At 41.6% G+C, this 13,608-nt stretch overlaps 1 long non-coding RNA gene and 1 pseudogene across 2 annotated transcripts; both read right to left on the bottom strand.

Annotated features, from left to right (window-relative positions):
- Positions 1–2,222: 2,222 nt before the first annotated feature.
- Positions 2,223–10,997, bottom strand: LOC132405653 (uncharacterized). Of its 2 annotated transcripts, XR_009515937.1 has the most exons (4): positions 10,906–10,978; positions 10,418–10,527; positions 6,946–7,969; positions 2,223–3,404 (listed from the first exon to the last, which is right to left on the bottom strand). It is a non-coding gene; the product is annotated as an uncharacterized LOC132405653 (long non-coding RNA). The 2 variants fall into 2 exon arrangements; XR_009515936.1 differs by lacking the exon at positions 10,418–10,527 and having other exon boundaries at positions 2,227–3,404; positions 10,906–10,997.
- On the bottom strand, positions 7,978–10,409 carry LOC132405652 (general transcription factor II-I repeat domain-containing protein 2-like; annotated as a pseudogene).
- Positions 10,998–13,608: the final 2,611 nt, after the last annotated feature.

The following is a 13,608-nucleotide window of genomic DNA, read 5'->3' as shown; positions in this document are numbered from 1 at the left end:
TTTTTCCCTCACAGTCCAGTATTGGAGAGTGAAGGCATTACCAGAGTTATCCGAGTTCAAAGGATTGGATAAAATTAATGTTGTTCAGCGTTTTGGGGAATGATAGACCTTTGACTTCGTTCAGGAATTGTGGCATGCACTCTTGAGTTGAATCCCTGCAAGGTTGGGAAGGTTTGTGCAGTGACCACCCTCCAATCCAAAGGTCAGTCCCTTTTACTTCCTCACGATTTCTTCGAACAAAGCATCTCTTGGCTGTGGGATCGGCAGATCATCGTTACTTCGAAGAAATCGTTGTTTTGAGGAAGTCTCTCCTTAATGACTGTATAAATTACATGGACTTTTGGATTTACCACTTTAAGTCTGTGCTTGGGTGAGAACTTATTAAGAACAGTTTCTAAGTTTGACTGTTTGTTAGGTATTGCTGCCTTACCGTCAACTTCCGATTAAGTTAGTCGTTTGTTTACTTCTCTAAGTTTTGAGCAGAGGTTAATAAATCTCAGGATTTGTTTATAAACCCTGTCTCAGTTTCATATTCATTGCTGCTGCATTCGTAACACTTAGCAGATTCCATCTTCTCCAGCCCTTTGTTACTTTCACCTGTCACCTCACAGCTTCTTGCATTATTCCCACTCTTCCGTTTTCATCTACCTATCACCCATTAGCTCTTATGCCTTCCCCTTACTCCAGCCTTTTATACTAGCTTCTCTTCCTCTTCCTTTCCAGTCCTGATGAAGGGTCTCAACCCAAAATATGAAATATCTATTTCCCTCCATAGATGCTGTCTGACACACTAAATTCCTCCAGCTAACTTGTGTGCGTGTGTGTGAGAGAGAGAGAGAGTGAGTGAGAGTGTGTGTGTGTGTTTTGTTTTAATTCCAGATTGTGGTGAAATTAAATTCCACAGCTGTCAAAGGAAAATTTGTGCTCATTTCTCTGGTTTACTAATCCAGTAAGTTAATCTGCTCCACCAGTTTTGTGATAATTTTGTTCACAAAAAACGTTTTTTATTTACAATCTGATTCCTGTTGAAGGATTTTGATTCAAAACATCAAAAGATCCTAACTCCGCTCACTCACCCACACAGACGTTACTTGAACTGCTGAGTTCCTCTGGCTGAGTGTTGGTTGCTCCAGATTCAGCAACTGCTGTCTTTTGTGTTTCCATTTTATTTACTTGTCTTCGTACTAATTAACAATTATTTGAAATGAATTTAAATGATCACAAATCATAGACACAAGAAATTCTGCAGATGCTGGAAATCCAAAGCAATGCACAGAAAATACTAGAGGAATTCAGCAGGTTAGGCAGCATCCATGGAAAGAATAAAAAGGTGGGTCCCCTCCTCCTTCCCTTTCTCCTACAGTCCACTCTCCTCTCCTATCAGATTCCTTCCTCTCCAGCCCTTTACCTTTCCTACCCACCTGGCTTCACCTACCACCTGCTAACTATCCTTCCCTTTCCCACTCCCGCTTTTCTATTCTGGCATCTTGCCCCTTTCTTTCCCGTCCTGAAGAAGGGTCTTCGCCCAAAACGTTTATTCATTTCCACAGATACTCCCTGACCTGCTGAATTCCACCAGCATGTTGTGTGTGTTGTTCTTAATGTTGACGGTACTTCCTTCACATGATGCCATTGCTAATTCAGCATAAACCTACTGATCCTGAATTGATGTATATTTCATTCCCTATGATTCCTATTTCTAATCAGGCACTTCCTTCCTGTCTTCCCAGCTTTTTTATTCTGATGTCTTACCCCTTCCTTTCCAATCCTGAAGAATGGTCTTGGCCCAAAACATTGACTGTTTATTCACTTCCATCGACATTTTCACATATATTTAAGTGAAACCACAGTGTTAATGTTAGAAATAGATCACGTAGGTCTAGAAGGCTTGGTTTCATAAGAAAACATGTCTCAGTTGTGACTGAAGATGTAGTAAAACATTTGTGAATCTTTGGTATTCTCTAACCCAGGTTTCTGTGAAGTGAATCATTAAGTATATTGAGGGCTGAGACAAATACACCTTTTGGACATTAGTTAAATCAATGGTTATGGAACAGGGAAGTAGAATTCAGGTCAAGATTTGATCCATCTTGATTTAATTGAAAGGAATGGCCTACTCCAGTTCCTATTTGTTATTAAGTATTGGTCAATAGTAATGCAGAAAGAATAATTTCAATCAGCAAATGCACAGATACCTATATATTCCCATTACTTTTTTTTGGTCTCTTTGAGGTAAATGTTTCTCATATTTTTAGTGCTGTAAGGCTGATTTAAAAGATACATGATGCACTACCAATAACTTTCAGAGACGTGAGGCGAGATATAGGCTTTTGTTGGCTGGAAGAAAGAACAAGCAGCAAATGATCACCATACTACATCCTGGAGACTGAGGCCGGGGCGGTGTCCCCAATCACCTTTATACCGGGGTCCATGGGAGGAGCCACAGGAGCAGTCAGCGGGGGGGCGTGTCCAGACAGGTATATGTAGTTCACCACAATACATTAATGATATTACAATTCAATTTTCATAACAAGAGAAAAATACATTTAATATTGATCTCATTATACATCCATATTGGTTGGAATATTCCAACCCTGCCTATTGCTTTCAGTTGGCTCCAAATATTAATGACTATCATTGATGCAAAAGATCTAAGGAGGATTTCTCAGCTTTTATCAAGCTCACAAGTTGCATTTTTGTATCAATGTGAAGAGGAGAAGTGCATTAAGTGGTAGAGAAGTTGTTTTATTTACGTATACACTTGAATATTTTATACAAACAATATCCAATCATTATGACTGGTGAGAGAATCAAGAATCCGAAGAAAGCAAGGCTATAGATAAATCCTGTACAGCATCTTCTACATTTACCAGACCAGTTCTCTGTGGCAGCCAGTTTATCTCCTTTCTCCTGGTTCTGCATTGGGATTGTGCACTGAGTGCTGTTCACCTTTTCCACTCTTTCAGTGATGGTACAAGAAGTGCAGTCTTTTTCACCGTTTATCGTGCAGTGGTCTGTGGAAATGCTGTCGTCACTTTGGAGGCTGAGGAAGACATTTCCACAGTACTCTGAGAATGAGTCAGCTCCGCCTTGGATGCTAGTAACAGTTTCTATTTTCACTTGAGGAGTGGAGTGTGAGGAAACATCATCATTCTCTTGATCTGTTTTGCTACCTTCAGGATCAGGAATGCTAGCTATTAAATCAGCTCTGCCGCCAGGTGAATCAGCTGAATTTCATTTGACTTGTTAGTTACAAGAAGGTATTTTCCTCTCAGTGGATAAGCTCACTTCACTTGAAGGAGTAAACTCAACAGAGAAAAGTTTCATATCCTCCACTTGCACATTCTTGCAAGATGACACGTTCATGTAATCCTTCATTTCTTTGATGCTTCTGTAGATAATGCCTGAAGAAATAAGAATACATATCAAAAAATTAGTTGAACTCCAAAATATTTGATTGCAGCATCTGTTATGAAAATGTAAGATACTTATTAGAACATAGAACGTAGAAATCTACAGCACATTACAGGCCCTTCGGCCCACAATGTTGTGCCGACTATGTAACCTACTCTAGAAACTGCCTAGAATTACCCTACCATATAGCCCTCTATTTTTCCAAGCTCCATGAACCTATCTAAGAGACTCTTAAAACACCCTATTGTATCCGCCTCTACCACTGTTCCATGAATGATCTCTGTGTGGAAATTCCTACCCGACATCCCCCTTGTACCTACTCCTAGCACACGAGTTAACTTTCCATTGAGAAAACGGTCTTGGAATCCGTTCCTACGTACTGTCCAGATCTACTATTTCCACAGAGTAGGGCGATGTGGAGTATACACGTACAGGAGCAGGATCATGAAATCCTTTTCTCAAAGTTGAACTGGTGAATTTGGTAGCTTTTAGCGTTTCTATTTCTTAATGCAATTTCATCATTCTCACAGTAAAGTTAGTTCTTGAAGATCAACCTCTCACATGCTAAAAAATGAACTATATTCTGAATTCTGACTTTTCTTATTACTAGCTTGCCGTGTGTATTTGGCATGATTTGTCTGGATGGCACACAAGCAAAAGCTTTCCATTGTATCTTGTGTACTACCAACATGGATCAACAACAGAGCCTGCAGAACCTCACCATTCTGCAACCAGTAGTTGTTGTTCTGTATGAAATTGTAACCTTTTGGTTACTCTGGGTTGATGGGCCAGTAACCCAGGTGACACAGGGAAGAACAGAAGTTAGACACTAGGTAACAGCAATGGACCCGTTCAATTCGTGGTTATGTGGATCTAGTGTTTCCTGGCGTATATGAAAAATAAACTTCTCGGGCTTCAAGCAGGGTACAGGTATTGATTTTAACTGATGTTTCGATGACAAGCTCTGCCATTTTCATCAGGGTGATGCCTGAGCATGTCTAGTCTGGTGGTATTTATAACCCCATCTTCCATTCCTCCTGATTGTTTAGTCCTCATCCAATCAGGTTTCTGTTCTCCCATCTTGTTTATAATTCCAGCACTTATTACAGTGAGACCTTTGTCTTTGTTAAAGTTCTTTTTCTCTAGTTTTATTTCAATAGCTTCCTTCACCAGGTGGTCCCTAAAGCCACTGGCACAGCACAGTAATTTTGTGCCATCGAAGTCAATCCTATGGCCATTGTGAATGCCCATTACCACCCATTTCTCCGGGTAACCCAAACAGATACACCTCCTGTGCCCCTTGAGACATATTTCCACCATGCATTCCGTCTGGCCGATACACACTGCTCCACGTTCATAGGGAATCCTGTAAACGCCAGCCAACCCGAGTTCCAGGTCATCATAAACTCACATTAGCTGTGATTTGAGCTTCCTTACAGGCTTGTGGATGGTATTAATCCAGCTATTTCTTCAGGATCCTGGCAAATATTCCAGAAAGTGTGGAAATATAGGAAAGACAGCCAGTAGCAATGGGAAGCTGTTAAGCTTCCTGGTTTTTCCATTGGCTCTTTAATGAGCCCCATTGATTTCCTTTATCTTGTAGCCATTCTGTAGAAATGTGAGTAATCATTTTACTTCCCCATGGAGACTCTCCAGGTTCCACGGTTTCTGGGAGGATTGCCAGGATCCTGAAGAAATACTGGATTAATACCAGCCACAACCTGTAAGGAAGCTCAAGTCACAGCTTATGCGGGTCAAAGGTGACCTGGGACTCAAGTCAGCTGGCGTTTACAGGATTCCCTGTGAATGCGGAGCAGCGTATATCGGCCAGACACATTGGAAATGCGCATCAGGGAGCACAGGAGGTGTATCTGTTTGGGTTACCCGGAGAAATAGGCCATAGCAAAACATTGCATTTGTTATGGCCATAGGATTGACTTCGATGGCACAAAACTACTGTACCAGGCCAATGGCTTTTGGGACCACCTGGTGAAAGAAGCCATTGAAATTAAACCAGGGAAACTTTTTTTTAACAAAGACAAAAGTAATAACTCTAAGTAATGACTGGAATTCAATTGTAAACAAGGTGGGACAGCAGACACCTGATTGGATGAGGACGAACCAATCAGGAGGGAGGGACTACTGGACTAGACATGCGTAGGCATCATCCTTGATGAAGATGTCAAAGTCTGTCACTGAAATGTTGGTTAAAGTCGATACTCCATCCGGCTGGAAGCTCGAGATGGGTTAATTTGTGATAAAATGTTTGGCAGAATAAATCAGAATCTTACTTGTGAATTTGATATCAATTGATTTAAAAGTAGGATGTCCCAACATATTGGCTTCCTCTATCCAATATTGCTCCAAAGGCGTCTGAAATGGGTGGGGGGGGGGGGGAGATGAAGGAGAAGATGTGGGGAAAACATGACCCTGATTTATTGCACTATTGTTACTGAAAACTACCATGAAGTCAAACTGACAATTCTCCATATCTCTCTATTGTGTCCATGGCTGGATCTAGATTATAGTAATAATGAACCTTAATCTGATGGATCCTAAAATGAGCCTCAGTAAGTAATTTATTTACATATTTATTGAGATTCAGTGTGGACTAGGTCCTTCCGGCCACTTGAGCCTCGCTGCCCAGCGATCCCACAATTCAACCCTAGTCTAATCACTGGGCAATTTACAATGACCAATTAAGCTACTAACCAGTGCATCTTTGGACTGTGGGAGGAAACTGGAGCACTAGGAGGAGACCCACACAGTCACGAGGAGAACCTGCAAACTCCTTACAGGCAGCGGAGGGAATTAAACCTGGGTCTCCTGTAATGTGCTGTGCTAACCACTACATTATCATGCCACCCTAACAGATTAAAGATATCACACAAATACAGAACAACAGGGGTCCTTTACTTCATTCACTCTTTAATGAAAGCCATAAATTAGAAAAGCACGGGAAACTACTATTGTTGGAAACACTGAAACAGAGAAAAACAGTTAACATTTCATGCTGATGTAGGGTCTCGGCCCAAAACGTCAGCTCTGTATTGCATTTCATAATTGCTGCCTCGCCTTCTGAGTTCCTCCAGCATTTTGTGTGGTTAACGTTCAGGTAATTTTTTAGCAGAAGCAAACAGTACATGCAGGACTGTGCAAAAGTCATGGGCACAATTAAACAGCTAGGGTGTCTAAGACTCTTGCACAATTCTGTAGTAATTTTATGTGTTGCACCGTACAGCTGCTGCCATAAAAAGAAACAAATTTTCATGATTCTGATCAAGTTTCCTAATCATCACTGTGGTGCCAGAAGGTGACGGCTGAAAGGTTATTTGGCCCTTACAGGAGTGATTCTGACTCTGTTCCTACATGGAAACATTTCAGCAGGAGTTGAAGGACATGAAAACAAAAGCAACAATTCTATTTTACAGAAAAATAAATAATTCTTTAAAAAAACTTTCCTGTCAAGCTTATTTTTAAAAAAATCATATGAGTTAAGATGTAATGATTTGCTTAAGCATTGTTTCTTACCTGGATTGTATCAGCTGTTCAGAAATCTTTTCAGAAAGTGAACCTATCTGCTGCATGAAACATCTCGATGCTTACTGGGCTGTGCTGAGAAAGGTGAGAGATCATAAATGATTGAGATTCTCACGATCTGCTGTCATGACACTTGCAAGGCACTATTTGATGACGTCTTTTCAAGCAGAATTTACATAAAGACCAAGCCTCTTCATGGTATCTGAACCATTCCTTCAACACTCCAGCTGAAGTGTTCTTTCTCACATTCCTCTTCGGTCCAACTTGCTCCTGATAACCACTACCCCTGTAAGAAAAATATATTCCTCGTATCTCCCTTAAAATTTGCCTCTCTCACTTCAAAAACTTGGGCTATTCTCTTTGGAGCGGAGGAGGGTAAGAAGTGACCTGAAAGTGGTGTACAAGATGATAAGAGGCATAGATAGAATCAACTATTTCCCTAGGCGGAAATGGCTAATCTGAGGCAGCAGATAAGGTGATTAGAGGAGAGTATAAAAGGGATATCAGAGCTAGGTTTCTTTACACAGAGATTGGAGCGTCTGTGGAACACACTGCCTGCGGTGGTGGCGGAGAGCCGTTTGAGAGATTTAGGTATGCACACGGATGAAAGAAAACTGGATGGTTATATGGGAGGGGAGCATTAAATTGACCTTAGATTAGGTAAAACTGTCGGCAGAATATCAAGAGCCAAAGGACCTGTACTGTTGTTCAATGTTCTTTGCTCATCTTAACCTATGTTCTTTGCTCTGTAATTCTGGACTCTCTGCCCTGGGAAGAAAATGCTGTCTATTCAAAGTAAATTTATTATCAAGGTGCATATGTGTTTCCATATACAATTGAGATTCATTTTCTTGTGGGCATACTCAATAAATTCATAATAAGAATTGTAGTGTTATCGCACAGGTTTAAAAGAACTCTGAACTAAACGCCGAGGTAAACCATAGTCAATGAAGACAGGATCGCCGTACGATTAACCGTTTACTGTTCACTCTTCCACATTAACGTATGGTGAAAACTGTTGATAAAACAATACAAAATGTATACAGTATTTGTTTCCTTCTTGACATCACATTTACATCATAAATACTTGTAAAAATAAAACTACAACTATATTACATTAAAATGCAACATACAGTCAGAATCTACCTACGCCAGGGGTGTCAAACTCAAATACACAGTGGGCAAAAATTTAAAAATCGGTGCAAGTCGAGGGCCGGACTGGTTCAGCGTTTATTGCAAAACTTATTGAAATGAATTTATTACACATATTAACCTGGAACTAACAAAGCTTAGGTTATTGCCTACAAAAACAACATTGAACATTAAATAAATAAAAAATCAGTTGCATTTATTTCTTATGGTTTTATCTGCAGCTTTTCCAGAGTAATTTCTAATGAAAACATTTTTCCACAGGCCAACACTCTGTGATTCACACTAGTCTAAGCCAGATACTTGGCATCTCATCTTGGATGCAAGTTCATCAATGTTTGGAATCAGGCTCTGAGCTGAGGAAATCCTCAGAATTGAGTGAAGGTGTTCATCAGAAAGACGACTCCTGTGTGATGTTTTGTTTATCTTCATCAAAGAGAACAGTTGTTCACACAGTTATGTGCTGCCATAGAGAGCATTTGAGCAGCTTGGGTACGCAGCTGGGGCATTGTGTCGGGAATGAAACGTAGAAACTGTGCAGCGCCCACTGAGTCATACTTTGCCTTGAGTGTGTCACTACATTGGAGTTCAATCAGCTCCATTTGTATGTTGGTTGGTGCGCTTTCCATGTCAGCTGCAAATGGATTACTGAGCAGTTCAAACCTGCTTTTTTGGGCATCAAAGTCGGCAAATTGCCGTGTGAAGTCGGAACCAAGTATGCTAAGTTTTTCAGCAAACTTTGCACGTGGGAACACTGCGGTAGAAACCTGCTCTTTCATAGTTTGGCAACACGGAAAATGGCTCCAGTTTTCTTGCTGCATCTGCGTCTCCCACAGGCGCAGCTTGGTTTTAAAAGTCTTCACTTTTAACAGCGTACATGTCTGTGATCACACGACCCCGCCCCTGAAGCTGCAGGTTGAGCGCATTGTGATGGCTCGTGATATCACACAGAAACGCCATTTCACAAAGCAACTTTTTATCCCGGAGCTCTGTTGTGTCTTTCCCTTTGCTTTCTATGAACTGACAGATCTCCTCACGCAACTCAAAACATCTTTTCAGCACTTTTCCTTGGCTTAACCATCGCACCTCTGTGTGATAGGGCAAATCGTTATATTCTGAACCCAACTCCTCCAGAAATGACTTGAACTCGCGGTGATTTAAACCTTTGGCTCTTATGAAGTTAACTGCTCGTGTTATGGTGCTCATTATATGTTCCATTTTCAAGGCTTTGCCACACAACGATTCCTGGTGTATGATGCAGTGATAAGCTGTCAGCTCACCTGCGCCGTTTTCCTCCCGCATCTTCTCCCGGATCCTGCCCACTAATCCACTCTTTTGACCGCACATCGCGGGTGCTCCATCTGTTGTCAGTCCCACAAGTTTATCCCAAGGCAGCTTCATTATATTTACACATCTGGATACCTCTTCAAAGAGATCTTTTCCAGTAGTTGTGCCATGCATTGATCTTAATCCCAAAAGTTCCTCTGTTACACACAGACTTGAGTCCACTCCACGAATGAAAATTTACAATTGGGCAGTATCAGAAGAGTCCCTGCTCTCATCCACAGCAAGGGAATATGCGATGAAATCTCTTCCCTTCCCCACCAGCTGTTGTTGTAGATTGGTGGCAAGCTCACGTACATGGTCAGCAACGGTGTTTCTGCTCAGGCTCACATTTGAAAATGCTTGCCTTTTATCTGGGCACACAACGTCGCAAACTTTCATCATGCAGTTTTTAACAAATTCTCCCTCGGTAAAGGGCCGGGCTGATTTAGCGATCTCTGCTGCCACAATAAAACTAGCCTTTACAGCAGCTTCACTTTGTGTTTTGGCTTTCGTGAACATAGCCTGCTGTGACGCCAGACTTCTTTTCAACTCTTCTACCTTCTGGAGCTTCTGTTTCTTGTCCAGATGCTTGTATTTGTCGTGGTGTTTCGTTTCATAGTGTCGTCTTACGTTATATTCTTTAATTACAGCCACACCGTCTCCGCACACAAGACAAACAGGTTTGCCCTTTATATCTGCGAACATGTACTCTGCCTCCCACCTGCCTTGAAAACCCGTTTTCAAAGTCCACCTTTCATTCAGCCATTTTTGGGGTGAGGGATAGCTGAAAGTTGACCACACGTGACTAGCGCCATAAGGATGCTGATGAGAGAGTAAGGCAAACGCGATTGTGGGATTTGTAGTATTAGTGGTGCATGCAATATACCAGCGGGCCAGCTCTAATAGAGAAAAAAATTATTCATTAATGATATTCAGGAAATAAATCAGGGAAACCGAATAAACACTAAAAACCCTGAAAACCTGGTACCTGAATAAACTCAGCATTAGCCATAGGCGCTTCAATTACTGGGGCTGTCATGGTTACTTGAAATGACTTGGAGACACAGACAGGTGTTCTGTAAGTGCCATAATAAGCAGCTAAAAGAGTACAAAGTATCTAGTGAAAACAACACATAACAAAATGTGTCTAGAAAATAATACATATTAATATTTGGTACCTGGAAGTGATTACATAGTACAGTAAATAGCTAATACATAGTGATTATATTTCAGGTATATATATAGTGGTTATGTCAGGTATATTTCTCAATAGGGCCAGCTTTAATAATAATTAGATATTATCTTGCGGACCAAAGGTAATTCCACCGCGGGCCTTGAGTTTGACATATATGACCTACGCCATCGACTGGCTTTAAATACACTTCAACACAAACTATCCGCAACTCTTTAAATAACAAAAACATAAACCTTATCAGGCGTCATTACTTTTAACAGAATCAGCGTTAACATTTTTACCTCAACATATCGGTGATCTCGGGGACTTCCGGCGTTGCAGAAGGAAAACTTCTCCCGCGCGGATCCCCCTCCCTCCCGGCTCTCCGAACCGGACGTGACGTCACCGCCGCCGCGCCGCCTCACGGGCAGCGAATTTACTCTAACGATCCTTAACTAGAAAACGGTAACAAACGAATTACTAAAATATAATAAACTAAACAAATACCACAAAGGCAGCACAAGAATCAATGAAAGACCGACTGACTTGTGTGTTCAGCCATCATGCAAAAGGCAACAAACTGCAAATACGCAATTAAAGAAATAATAGTGATAAATAAATAAGCAATAAATATTGAGAACATGAGATGAAGAGTCCATAGGTTGTGGGAACATTTCAATGATGGGGTGAGTGAGGATATTCCCTTTGGTTCAAGAACCTGATGGTTGAGGGGTAATAACTGTTCCTGAGCCTGGTGGTTGAGGGGTAATAACTGTTCCTGAGCCTGGTGGTGTGGGTCCTCAGGCTCCTGTACCTCCTTCCTGATGGTTGAGGGGTGATAACTGTTCCTGAGCCTGGTGGTGTGGGTCCTGAGGCTCCTGTACCTCCTTCCGAATACAGCAGCGTGTGCTGGGCACAGGGGTCCCTGATGATGGATGTTGCCTTTCTGCAACAATATTTCACCTAGGATTTCTCAATGGTGGGGAGGCCTCTACCTGTGAGGACTGGGCCATACCCACTGATTTTTGTAGAATTTTTCATTCAAGGGCATTGGTGTTTTCATATCAGGCTGTGATGCAGCCAGTCAACATACTCTCCACCACACATCTACAGAAGTTTGTCAAAGTTCTATCTGTCCTTAATAATTTTACATATCTCCATAAGATCACCTCTCAGCCTGTCTTGGTTTCAATAGGAATAAACTAGGTCTATCCAATCTCCCCTTGTAATTCCAGCACTCCATTCCAGGCAACCCCCTGATGAATCTCTTCTGCATGCTCTCTATTGATCCCACATTCTCCCAGTTGAATGGTGACCAGAAATGTACATAATATTCCAGATGCAGTCTAACAGAAATTTGGTGTAACTACAAAATGATGACCCAATCATTATACACAACACCTCCGCCTGTGAATGGAAGCTACCAAAAGCCGCTGTCGCTACAATATCCACAACTTTCAGACTGCTAAGAACTTACAGGCCATAGTACCTTTTTACAATAACACTCTTAAAGAACCTACCATTTATTCTATATGTCCTACCAAAAGTCAATTTCCATTATCTCACATATGTTGGGATCTGCCTCTGTTATGCCCAACTTTCCAGTTCATCAATGTCCTGCTTATAAACCTCCTTTGCTTCCTTCAGCTTCACTATGTAAAGGGAGTTTCTTCTTTTTTTTCTTTGTTACTGTTGGGAAAGGGTTTCTTTGTTTTGTTAAAAGCAGGAATGTTTCTTTGTTGCGAGAGAGTACTGGAAGCTTGTTTGTTAAAATTTACTGATAACGAGAATGGTATTCCTTTGTAAACCAAATGGGGATTAATGTTCTTTCTTCTGAGTCTGTAAGCTTTTGTTGACAGGCTTTTGGGGAGATTGGCGTGAGGGGGTCGAGAGAGAGGACGCAATGCTATAAGCTGGGCGAGGATCAGACCCCAAGGGGGGGTCCGAGGCTGGGAGGTACTCCAAGGAGGGGGGATGAAGCTAGATGTGCTTGGTTGACCACTCGGAGGGTCCTGAGCTGCGAGTCGAGGAGTTCGGAGGGGATCGAATGGTGGCCAGAAGACTTCAGAAATTGAGCTCCAACGGCTGTGCACGAAGTGGTTTGGACTTTGATAAGTTTGGCGCCTTTTCTTTATTTTTCTCTTCATATATACTGTATCGTTATTAATCACAGTTATAGTAACCTTTATAAATTGTACTCATTTAATCGCATATGGTGTACTGTCTGTTTTTGGGTGAGGTGGGGACATCACACAGCATCCACACCAGCTGATTGCCCAGTTTGGCGGGGCCGAAGGCTGCTCCCCCTAGACGAGAATGAGCTGAGCGAGCCTGAGGCGATCCGGGGGTTACAACTAATTTTGCATTGTATTTGAAAACTTACCAGTGAGACCACCTGCATTTCCATCCAAACTACTTACACGTTACAAAGAACGCAGGTCCCAGCACCAATCCCTGTGATAGATAGATCGATACTTTATTGATCCCAAAGGAAATTACAGTGTCCCTGTAGCATTACAAGTGAACAGACACACAAATATCAGAAGAGAAGTAGAAAGAATTTGTCATCTATATCAATGATCTGGATGATAATATGGTAAATTGGATCAGCAAATTTGCTGATGATACAAAGATTGGACGTGTAGTGGACACTGAGGAAGTTTTTCAAGGCTTGCAGAGGGATTTGGACCAGTTGGAAAAATGGGCTGAAAAATGGCAGATGGAGTTTAATGCAGACAAGTGTGAGGTATTGCACTTTGGAAGGACAAACTAAGGTAGAACATACAAGGTAAATGGTAGAACATTGAGGAGTGCAGTAGAACAGAGGGATCTGGGAATACAGATACATAATTCCTAAAAGTGGCATCACAGGTAGATAGGGTTGTAAAGAGAGCTTTTGGTACATTGACCTATATAAATCAAAGTACTGAGTATAAGAATTGGAATGTAATGGTGAGGTTGTATAAGATATTGGTGAGGCCGAATTTGGAGTATTGCGTGCAGTT

This window comes from Hypanus sabinus, chromosome 15 (genome assembly GCF_030144855.1).
Source record: "Hypanus sabinus isolate sHypSab1 chromosome 15, sHypSab1.hap1, whole genome shotgun sequence".
Taxonomy (NCBI): domain Eukaryota; kingdom Metazoa; phylum Chordata; class Chondrichthyes; order Myliobatiformes; family Dasyatidae; genus Hypanus; species Hypanus sabinus.
This window is presented reverse-complemented; position numbering and strand designations above follow the sequence as displayed.